The following is an 11457-nucleotide window of genomic DNA, read 5'->3' on the forward strand; positions in this document are numbered from 1 at the left end:
AAAACTCAAACCTGGGACCCCAGGTGAGTCAAATCTCTGGCCAATCAGTGGAATTAATAGATCAATTAACTATCAAGGTAGTTCTCAAACTCGGTCCTGGGGGACCACTGTGTCTGCTAGTTCTCAGAAAGGGCTAGTGTGGGTGCACACACCTGATTCTACTAGGCGTGTCACGGTGTCCCTGAGCAAAATACCTAACCCCTAATTGCCCCCAACAAGCTGATTGAACGCCTTTCACCGCTGGTGTGTGAGTGTGTGTGTGAATGTGTGAATGAGAGGCATCAATTTTAAAGCGCTTTGGATAAAGGTGCTATATAAATGCAGTTCATACCATTTACTAATCAACCACTAGAGTCTTTGTTAAGCACCTTGATTAGTAGAATCAGGTGTGTACACCCACACTGGCCCTTTCTGAAGAAGATTGGAGACCCAGGGATTGCAGTTGTGGTTGGAATGAAAACCAGCATACGCAGTGGTCCCCCAGGACCGAGTTTGAGAACTACCTTGATAGTTAATTGATCTATTAACTCCACTGATTGGCCAGAGATGAGAAAACCAGCAGCTTGCTGGACCTGAGGGCCAGATTTGACTGTCCCTGGTGTGGAGTGTAAATGCTTCCCTGTTTCAGGAATGTGGTGAATAAAATGCACAATTAGCTAAAAAAAAAAAACCATCAGGGTTTGGGACATCAAGGTGTGGCAGATCTGGGTGCGGCAGATCTGAGTGTAGGCGATGTGGGTGTGGCAGATCTGGGTGTGGGTGATGTGGGTGTGGCAGATCTGAGTATGAGAAATATGAGTGTGGCAGATCTGGGTGTGGGTGATGTGGGTGTGGCAGATCTGGGTGTGGATGATATGGGTGCGGCAGATCTGGGTGTGGCTGCTCAGGGCAGGTGCAGGAAGTTTAGCTCAGGAACAGTGAGATTTTAAATCCCTGCTTCTGCTGTGAGTGGCGTGTGGATGTCCTGCAGCCCTGGTGCCTGAGAGTCACAGGCCCGGTGGGTTCTATGTGCTTCTCTGCACAGAATGACTCCATTAGACCAGATCCTTACCCATACTGCACTTCACTGACTTACTTGGGTCTGAACCGGGTCCTGATTTCCAGGTGAAAACAAACCCTGGCAGCGCCTGCTGCTCTTCAGGCCCAGAGATACAGACCCCTGTCCTACAGGTGCTGTTGACCTGATCAGCCAATCATAGAGGAGAGAACAGGCAGTGACATCACTCATCTAACAGGGCTAATCTTTAAAGGCCTGCATGTCTTCTTTCTGTCAGACATACTGAGGAATGGTACATTATGGCAGAAGTTCGGGAGTGATCCACATTCAGCCGTTTACATTCTCTGTGGCCATTACACTGAGCGTGGAGCTGCCCTGTATGAGCAGGAATTAATGAAGCGTAACTGTGGCAACCCCCTCCAGACTGCTCATGACTGATTTAATAAACACTTCTTTTACCTCAGTTCCCTGTCCATGTGTGCGTGCATGTGTATCTGTGTGTGGGTGTGTGTATGTGTGGGTGTGTGGGTGTGTGTGTGTGTGTGTATAGGTGTGTGTGTGTGGGTGTGTGTTCATGTATGTGTGTGGGTGTGTGTGTGTGCATGTGTATCTGTGTGTGTGTGTGTGTGTGTGTATGTATGTGTGTGTGTGTGTGTGTGCGTGCATGTGTATCTGTGTGTGTGTGCGTGTGTGTATGTATCTGTGTGTGTATCTGCGGGTGTGTGTGTGTGTGGGTGTGTGTATGTATCGGTGTGTGTGTATGTGTGTGAGTGTATGTATCTGTGTGCGTGCATGTGTATCTGTGTGTGTGTGTGTATGTTTGTGGGTGTGGGTGTGTGTGTATGTATCTGTGTGTGTGTGTGAGAGAGAGAGAGAGAGAGAGAAAGTGAGAGAGAGAGAAAGAGAGAGAGGGAGAGAGAGAGAGAGAGAGGAGAGAGAGAGAAAGAGAGAGAGGAGAGAGAGAGAGAGAGAGAAAGAGAGAGAGGGAGAGAGAGAGAGAGAGAGAAAAAGAGAGAGAGGGAGAGAGAGAGAGAGAGGGAGAGAGAGAGAGACACATTTGCCTGTTTTTTCATCCACGCAGTTCCCCTCCCCCTCAGAGAGAGACGTGCTAAAAATAGCCCATTCCACTCGCTGAAATGTGAAACAGTTCCACAATCTCATCGTTTTGCCCCAGATATCCCCCCTTAAGACGGGGCGTTACAGACCCTGCCCCCCTTAAGACGGGGCGTAACAGACACCCCCCAGATGGGGCGTAACAGATGGTGTTGGCGGTAATTACTGATCTCCCCCTGAGTGGGAATTCTCAGAAGGACGGGGAGGCGGGAAAGCGTGGAGCTCTGAGGCTCTCTGGCACCTTTCTGTGGATCTCACTCTCATCAGCCTTAAAAAAGCCCTTTTGCCCCCCTGTGCTCACTAACAATGCACCTCTTTTTGGGAAAGCAGCACATAGGCAGACCTGCTAAAGCTGCCATTTTACTGCAGTGATCACGCCTATCTCTCTCCCATCCCCTTCTGAATGACGAATGACTGCAACACCACCCCCCCTCCATCCCCCCCTCCCTCCCTCCCTGACCCGATTCAGCCCAGCCCTTCCCTAACAACTCACAGTGATCTCACCACCTGAACACAGTCACCCACGGCACGTTGCCATGGCAGCATCACCACACCGCCGGTAGTTGCTGATTTCCGATTTGTGTCCATCTACACAAATGCAAGGAGACAGCCGGAGCTCAGTGCCAAAAGAAATGACCCATCAGCCGAAAGATCCCCTCCTATCATGAGCCTGTGAACATGCGAGCCGATACCGTTAGCCTGTGCTCAGGTGTGCTTGCCAGCGGAGCACAGAGGAGCCGGAGTGTTTCCTGGCAACAGACAGAAAGTGCGATCAGCCTCACGCACCATGAAGCACAGCAGCATCCTCTCTGAAGCTCAGTACCAGCTTCCTCTGTCTCTGAAGCTCAGTACCAGCTTCCTCTGTCTCTGAAGCTCAGTACCAGCTTCCTCTGTCTCTGAAGCTCAGTACCAGCTTCCTCTGTCTCTGAAGCTCAGTACAGCTTCTCGTCTCTGAAGCTCAGTACCAGCTTCCTCTGTCTCTGAAGCTCAGTACCAGCTTCCTCTGTCTCTGAAGCTCAGTACCAGCTTCCTCTGTCTCTGAAGCTCAGTACCAGCTTCCTCTGTCTCTGAAGCTCAGTACCAGCTTCCTCTCTGAAGCTCAGTACCAGCTTCCTCTGTCTCTGAAGCTCAGTACCAGCTTCCTCTCTGAAGCTCAGTACCAGCTTCCTCTGTCTCTGAAGCTCAGTACCAGCTTCCTCTGTCTCTGAAGCTCAGTACCAGCTTCCTCTGTCTCTGAAGCTCAGTACCAGCTTCCTCTCTGAAGCTCAGTACCAGCTTCCTCTGTCTAGCAGTACCAGCTTCTCTAAGTCATCCACTTCCTTTTCTCAGAAGTGCCAGCTCCTGTCTCTGAAGCTCAGACCACTCCTCTTCTCTGCTTCAGCTCTCTCTGAACTCAGTACCACGCTTCACTCTGTCTCTGGCTCGTCCAGCTTCTTGTCGACTCATACATTCTCTACTCTCCCTTCCTCTCCTTCTCGTGCTTCCTCATTACCTCCACTTTCTCTTACCTCTTCTCTTTCCTTCCCCTTCAGCTCCATCATTTCACCTCTCCATTTTTCTTTTTCTCTTCCTCTCACTTCCTGCTCTCTCTCTTCTTCCCTTGTCCCTCTTTTCTCTCCTTTCCCTCCACTCCCTCTCTGTCTTTTTCTCTCCCCTCCTCTCTCTCTCTCTCCCCTCCTCTCCCTCTCTCTCTCTCTCTGATGGGTGGGGAGGATGGTGTGTGTTTGTGTGTCTGTGTGTTGAAGTGTATGTGTGTGCTTGGGGGAGGGTTGCCAGATGTCACTGAGCTATATATAGCTCCCTCATTATCTCATGCAGGGGGTGTTACGGGGGGTTGGGCCAGGTACATTAACCCTTGCAGGGGGTGTTATGGGAAGGGGGGGGAACTGTTCAGGTTATTAAACCATGCAAGGGGAGTTACGGGGGATGGGGAGGGGGGCAGGCTCATTACCCTACGAAGGGGAGTTATGGGGTGGGGGGCAGGTTTCTGAGTGCAGACAGCTCTGCTGGGGTGGGGGGACGAGATGCTTATTAGCGGCTCTCGTTATCTTGACTGCTCCGTGACAGCTCCGCCTCGACACCCCCTCTCCCCCCCACATCTCAGCGCTGCTGCTCGGAGGATATTTTTAGTATCAGACTCAAGCTGTGGGGTCAGCCCTCAGCTTCAAACCCCCTCCATGCATGTGAGCTCCGTACGGGAACAACCGCCACATACCGCCACACCCGCCACATACCGCCACACCCACCACACCCGCCACATACCGCCACACCCACCACACCCACCCAACCCACACCGCCACCACCACACCCACACCCGCCACACCCGCCACATACCGCCACACCCACCACACCCACCACACCCGCCACATATCGCCACACCCCCCACAACCGCCACACCCGCCACATACCGCCACACCCGCCACACCCGCCACATACTGCCACACCCGCCACACCCGCCACACCACCACACCCGCCACACCCGCCACATACCGCCACACCCCCACAACCCGCCACATCGCCACACCCACCCACACCGCCACAACCGCACACCCCACACACCGCCACATACCGCCACACCCGCCACACCCGCCACACCCGCCACACCTACCCGCCACACCCGCCACACCCACCCCACACCCGCCACACCCGCCACATACCGCCACACCCGCCACACCCACCACACCCGCCACATACCGCCACATACCGCCACACCCTCCACACCCGCCACACCCACCATACCCGCCACATACCGCCACATACCGCCACACCCGCCACACCCGCCACATACCGCCACACCCGCCACACCCGCCACATACCGCCACACCCGCCACACCCGCCACATACCGCCACACCCGCCACATACCGCCACACCTGCCACAAACGCCACACCCGCCACACCCACCACACACACCACACCCACCACATATCGTCACACCCCCCACACCCGCCACACCCACTACACCTGCCACACCCGCCACACCCGCCACACTCGCTACACCTGCCACACCCGCCACATACCGCCACACCCGCCACACCCGCCACACCCGCCACATACCACCACACCCGCCACAAACCGCTACACCCGCCACATACCGCCACACCCTCCACATACCACCACACCCACCACACCCGCCACACCCGCCACACCCACCACATATCGCCACACCCGCCACACCCGCCACATACCGCCACACCCACCACACCTGCCAAAACTGCCACAACCGGCACACCCGCCATGCAAGAGAGAACGGGGTCCACCTGCTTCAGAACCACCAGGTGGGGTCTACCTGATTCAGAACCACCAAGCTTTCACTAAAGAGCACTTTCATTCTGAAACTGCACTGAAACGACACTGAAAAGCTCTACAGCATCGCCCAACAAAGGCAGGAAGTCAGCAGAATCCACCATTGATTAGTCTCGGTTTTTGGAGGGCTATTGTGCTGTGCTACATTTATGGAGACATACAGAGGAACGGCTTGCAAAAGGGATTGCCTGTTCTATAAAACGGCCTCCTTAATCATATTCAGTATTCATCATCTTACATTTTTGTTTCTATTTAAAAATGTTCATTGAAAATAAGAGGCTTCACGTTTAGTCTACCAATAAAATAGCTGTGAAACAAAAACAGAAATGCCTGGAAAAATAGGTTTGGATGCCAAACGCAGCATACATTTCAGTTATTATAATATTATTTCCCCACACATCTGAGAAAAACGCCACATATTCCACAGTTTTAAATTTTTTTGAAAATGTTCTCCTTTTGTAATTATTCAAAATTAGTTAACAAATTTTCCCTTTATCCCATTTGGAATATCCAATCATTTTCCAGACCCATTTCATTTTACCTCACCACACAATCCTTTTACAAACCAAAATACCTCAGGGTGGTCTAGAGAGAGGTATGGTGATGTGTGACTGTAAGGGTGAAGGCTCCACTCATCCTGGGGCCTTGTCGCTGAAATCAGGCCCCCAAGTAATCGAAGGTACTTCCGGAAAGCGTAATTAGATAGCAAAGTGCATCGTTTATGTGAGTTAACTTTGAACATTAAGCTGTAGTATTTGAAAATGTGTTTAGCTTTTGCTTTTAGCCCCATGCGCTGTAAATACAGCCCGTCAGATACACTGTCATGCACTTTAAGTGCAGATCATGTGACCAGCTCCGGGAAACACTGAGATTTATGGAACCGCTCCCTGAGAGAGGAGGGGAGAGGTGGAGGGAGGAGAGGAGAGAGGAGAGAAGGAGAAAGGATGGCGGCAGGGAGAGGAGAGAGAGGAGAGGAGGAGAGAATGGGAGAGGAGAGGAAAGGTAGAGGGAGGAGAGGAGAGGAGAAGATAAGTGGAGGGAGGAGAGAGGAGAGAGAGGAGAGGAAATCAGTGATTGTACTCATACCTGCAGCCATGTTAGAATTGAGAATGATATTATTTTAATGCTTCCGATGAGTACTGTGCAGTTACCTGATTATTTACTGGCGACAGATCCCACAGAACACTCTAGTTCGGGCTCCGGTTCCAGTAAAGAAAGACAGAGCCCCAGCCCTCCTCCTCAGTCTTCTGCCAGTTCCACTTTCCCTGTATTTCCTCTGATGCGTTCCCTGCATGACCTGCCAAACCTCATTCTGACGGAACTGCAGGGCTTCAAAGCAGAGGAAATGGATTTAACTGGGCTGTAATTCATTCATTTTACAAGATCAGACCCCATCCACTGTCATTCACTTTGCTTGCATTTGACAGGTGATCTGTTCCATAGAGTGGGGCGGGGGGGAAGGGGGGGGGGGTGGGCTAAGGACCATGGCACTGCCCTATTTGAAGCTTGAACATTGAACAGGTCCTTTTGCTGAAACACTGTATAAACACTGAACAGTTCTTTTTGCAAACACACTGCACTGCATTAACTTGCTGAGCTAATAATGACTGATCTTAGAGACTTGTATTTGAGACGGTTTGGGTGTGTGATGGAAAAGAAGCATGCTCAGTGATAACTCACAGACAGCCATGGTTTTTTTCTCCATTTGGGAATTTATTTATTCTCTAAAAAAACCCAATTAATTAATTGCCAAATCAAACCATACTAGATGATTTCTTGTGTTCTTTTTTAATGCTAATTAGGAGATTAGAAATTCTAATTGATTCTGTGAGCAGGGTGTTGAGTGTGCAAAAATCAGCTTTACATTAATCTCTGACAAGCAAATCCACTTCATCACTACTGTCCATGCTCTCTCGCTCTCTCTCTCTCTCTGTCTTTCCCTCTCTTTGTCTCTCAGTCTCTCTCTCTCTGTCTCTCAGTCTCTCTCAGCTCATATTTTTTCTATTTACTCTCCATTCTTACATCATCTTGCTGCCTGCCTTATCTTAACAGGGATGGAACAGCAAGTCACGATGTGATTGATATCGATTAGTAATGTCTCAGCTCCACAGCCCATTGTGTGAGATCGGCCCATTTGGCTCGCTCAGAGGATCAGAACTCATCCCCATTTGCATGTTGAAGATCAAAATAGAAATGCAGCTAATGGTTTATAATGTTCATGGCTGTCATTAGTGCAAAATGGGATGTACTCAGAGTGTTGGTTCAGGAAAGCCATGTACGCTGAATGAAAGGCACAGGTGAAGTAAGTGAGTCATTTCTCTGTTCGCTGTGATGTTCGTTTGATGGCTGCGGAGGGGGTGCAGCTTCAGTGGATGGATTAGCTGGGGCTGGAGACAGAATGTGCTCTGTAAGCACAAGCTGCAGGATCCTTATTCCCGGCCTCCAGAGTTCACAAGCTACTGCAGACACTTCAGTTACAGCCTTTAAATATTCAGCAATCAGCCCACACTGAGGATGTGAGCTATGACCAGCCCACACTGAGGATGTGAGCTATGACCAGCCCACACTGAGGATGTGAGCTATGACCAGCCCACACTGAGGATGTGAGCTATGACCAGCCCACACACTGAGGATGTGAGCTATGACCAGCCCACACTGAGGATGTGAGCTATGACCAGCCCACACTGAGGATGTGAGCTATGACCAGCCCACACTGAGGATGTGAGCTATGACCAGCCCACACTGACGATGTGAGCTATGACCAGCCCACACTGAGGATGTGAGCTATGACCAGCCCACACTGAGGATGTGAGCTATGACCAGCCCACACTGCGGATGTGAGCTATGACCAGCCCACACTGATGATGTGAGCTATGACCAGCCCACACTGAGGATGTGAGCTATGACCAGCCCACACTGACGATGTGAGCTATGACCAGCCCACACTGAGGATGTGAGCTATGACCAGCCCACACTGATGATGTGAGCTATGACCAGCCCACACTGAGGATGTGAGCTATGACCAGCCCACACTGATGATGTGAGCTATGACCAGCCCACACTGAGGATGTGAGCTATGACCAGCCCACACTGAGGATGTGAGCTATGACCAGCCCACACTGATGATGTGAGCTATGACCAGCCCACACTGAGGATGTGAGTTATGACCAGCCCACACTGAGGATGTGCGCTGATGAACAGCTCACCCTGAGGATGTGAGCTACTGTATGGCCAGCCCACATTGAGGACGAGAGCTTTGACCAGCCCACTCTCAGAAAACCTGTATGCAGGTGAGAGTTTGCTCAGAATGTTCTGCTTAAGCACCTGTTCGAGGATACCAGGGCCAGCCTGGGAACTGACCGTGTGGAGAACAGGAAGTAAATAGAAGCAAGTCTTTAGTAAATAATACAGAGTACTTCTGTCTGTTTTTCACTGGCACAAGCTGGGCTTCCGCCAGGCTGTTCCTCCGTTGGTTTCGCTGGCTTGGACCTGAGGCCGGTCTAAAGGCCTTTCTGTGATGCTGTTTTTAGTGGAGGGAGCTGGTGGCTGTTTGTTAATTAGCCTGCTATCAGAACAGCTGCTCCATTCATTATAATGCTGTGCGCTGCTTAGAGGCAACCAGCCCGATGGCTTCCACTGGGCGCTGCTGTCATAGGGCATGTGTGCTCGGTCATCCTGCCCTGCACAAATAAAGGCTAATGACATTATAAAAACCACACAGGCATACCGTACTCTAAAATGGCTGACTGGAACATTTGTATTTCACTTCTCCGAGTAACCTCTGGTGGTATATTGCAGTTCTGCCACAGTCAGACTATCATGCAAACGGGAAAGCATTGGCTAATAGTGAAGACTATTTTATACTCTCAACAATTGCCTCTGTGGTAGAATGGGGCAACATAGCTCAGGAGGTAAGACCGATTGTTTGGCAGTCGGAGGGTTGCCGGTTCAAACCCCGCCCTGGGCATGTCGAAGTGTCCTTGAGCAAGACACCTAACCCCTAACTGCTCTGGCGAATGAGAGGCATCAATTGTAAAGCGCTTTGGATAAAAGCGCTATATAAATGCAGTCCACTTACCATTTACCAATTCATACCAACTAGAGACAATTTAAACTCCTCGTATTTATGTCATAAGAATCGCATGACGGGTGGACGTTTCTGAAACTCATATTAATCATATGGGTTTCTGTGACTTGCAGGTAATTAACTTTGTCCTGACCCTGACAGTGGTTGAGGATTCTTGCACTAAAATCATCACCTCCTGAGTTTCCATGGCTGACGGGTCGAGCCATTGGTCCTCCAGCTCCTCGTTGATCTACAAACTCGCCAAACTGGGGCAAGGCCTGGCTTTGTAACGCTATATGGAATGATAAAGCAAATGTGAGCAGCACATTGAAGTGCAACGCTTTCTCAGATGAATCCTAAGTGAGCAAATGTTCCCTGGCTGAGGGCTCCTAATGGGGTTCATTCATAAGTCATTAATGCTGACGTCTCCACCACCTATTTTCAGAAATGGGGACCAGATCAAACTGAAGAATAACTGGAGGGCGAGCATCACCTGCTAGCAGAAATGAGCAAAGTGAAAAGGTAGAAGTCTTTTGCATCTAATGGTGGAAGATATGTAATATACAACCAGCCCCTCATAATCAGCTTGTTTTATGGGCTGAGTAACAGCAATGTTTCAGCAGATCTGAAAGAGTCTGGAACAATGCATGCTACGAACACAGAACTTTATTGGCATACCAAACCTATTTTCCATTGGTTTGCACAGTTAACAGGAATTTGATCATCAGTTATGAACCCAAATCTCTGAGCTCTTTTCATCAAGATGATTTAATCAATCAGAAATGAAACATTAAACACACTGTGGTTGAGGGGAACCAGCTTCTCCTAGCTACAGACTCAGGACCAATATCACCCTCTCCCCTCCGCTCCCCTCCCCTCCCCTCCTGTCCTCTCCTCTCCTCTCATCTACCCTCCGCTCCCCTCCCCTCCTGTCCTCTCTCCTCTCCCCTCCCCTCCCCTCCTCTCCTCTCCTCTCCTGGTGGGTCTGCTGCTTAATGGCACACAGCCCCCAGGGGGCCTCTCGCTGTGAGGGCCTCGCTGGGGGGAGATGGGGACACACACACACACACACATCTGTTCACTGTCTTAATCCTTTGAAGAGTAGGTTTTTTGGAATGTTTTTTTCAAAAGTTTAAGTCTGTATTTTAAAACATTGCTTTAAATTACCAGTAGTGATTGTTACAGTACGTCAGCATTAGAACGTTTACTTAAAGGAGTACCATGGTGATTTTCACACTTTCTCGGTTTTATGTGCTATTTGCACAAGAGGCATTGAAGAAACACAATGAGCAAAGTATTAAATATGTCCGTTCTGTATTTTTGGAGAAATATGCGTTTTAAATTCATCGTCCTATTTTCAACCGGTTGAGAAAGTTGTCATTTTGCTACGTCACAAATACAGTAACCACTCCCATTTCCACGCCCCGTAAAGAAATCTGACAGGACACACCGTCCTGGCTGCTGTTCAGACAATGCAAATATTTGACTAACGTTAGGTTCACTTAAATTAGAGTGCCTTTAGATTATTTCTGGTTATATTCATTTAGCTAGCTAGCTAACGTTAGCTAGCTAGGAGGTTTGCTTTCATAAGGCAATGTTATCGATAACGTTAGCTTGCTAGTTTGCTTTTATGAGGACGTTATAGTTGTGCTTTTATCTTAACTTGGCTAGCTAGATAGCAAAAAATACAATTGGATATAAGTCAACGTCCTTACCTTAGCTATCTATCGATACTTGATATACTACTAAGCTAGCTAGCTTTTGAAAATTCAGTCTCCCAAAGAGAGCGTATCATGGGGGGAGCTATGGTAACGGGGCACGGTCTGTCAATCATAGCTAACTGACAGTTCTCATTACCACGCCCAGACGGTTCGGGTGAATTTTTATAGTGGGAAATTTACCCTTAGACAAATACGTTTTAAAGTACATTGAAATGACTGAAGAATAAAAAAATTATGCACATTTGTTTTGTTGTTG

Source organism: Anguilla rostrata, chromosome 3 (genome assembly GCF_018555375.3).
Source record: "Anguilla rostrata isolate EN2019 chromosome 3, ASM1855537v3, whole genome shotgun sequence".
Taxonomy (NCBI): Eukaryota; Metazoa; Chordata; class Actinopteri; order Anguilliformes; family Anguillidae; genus Anguilla; species Anguilla rostrata.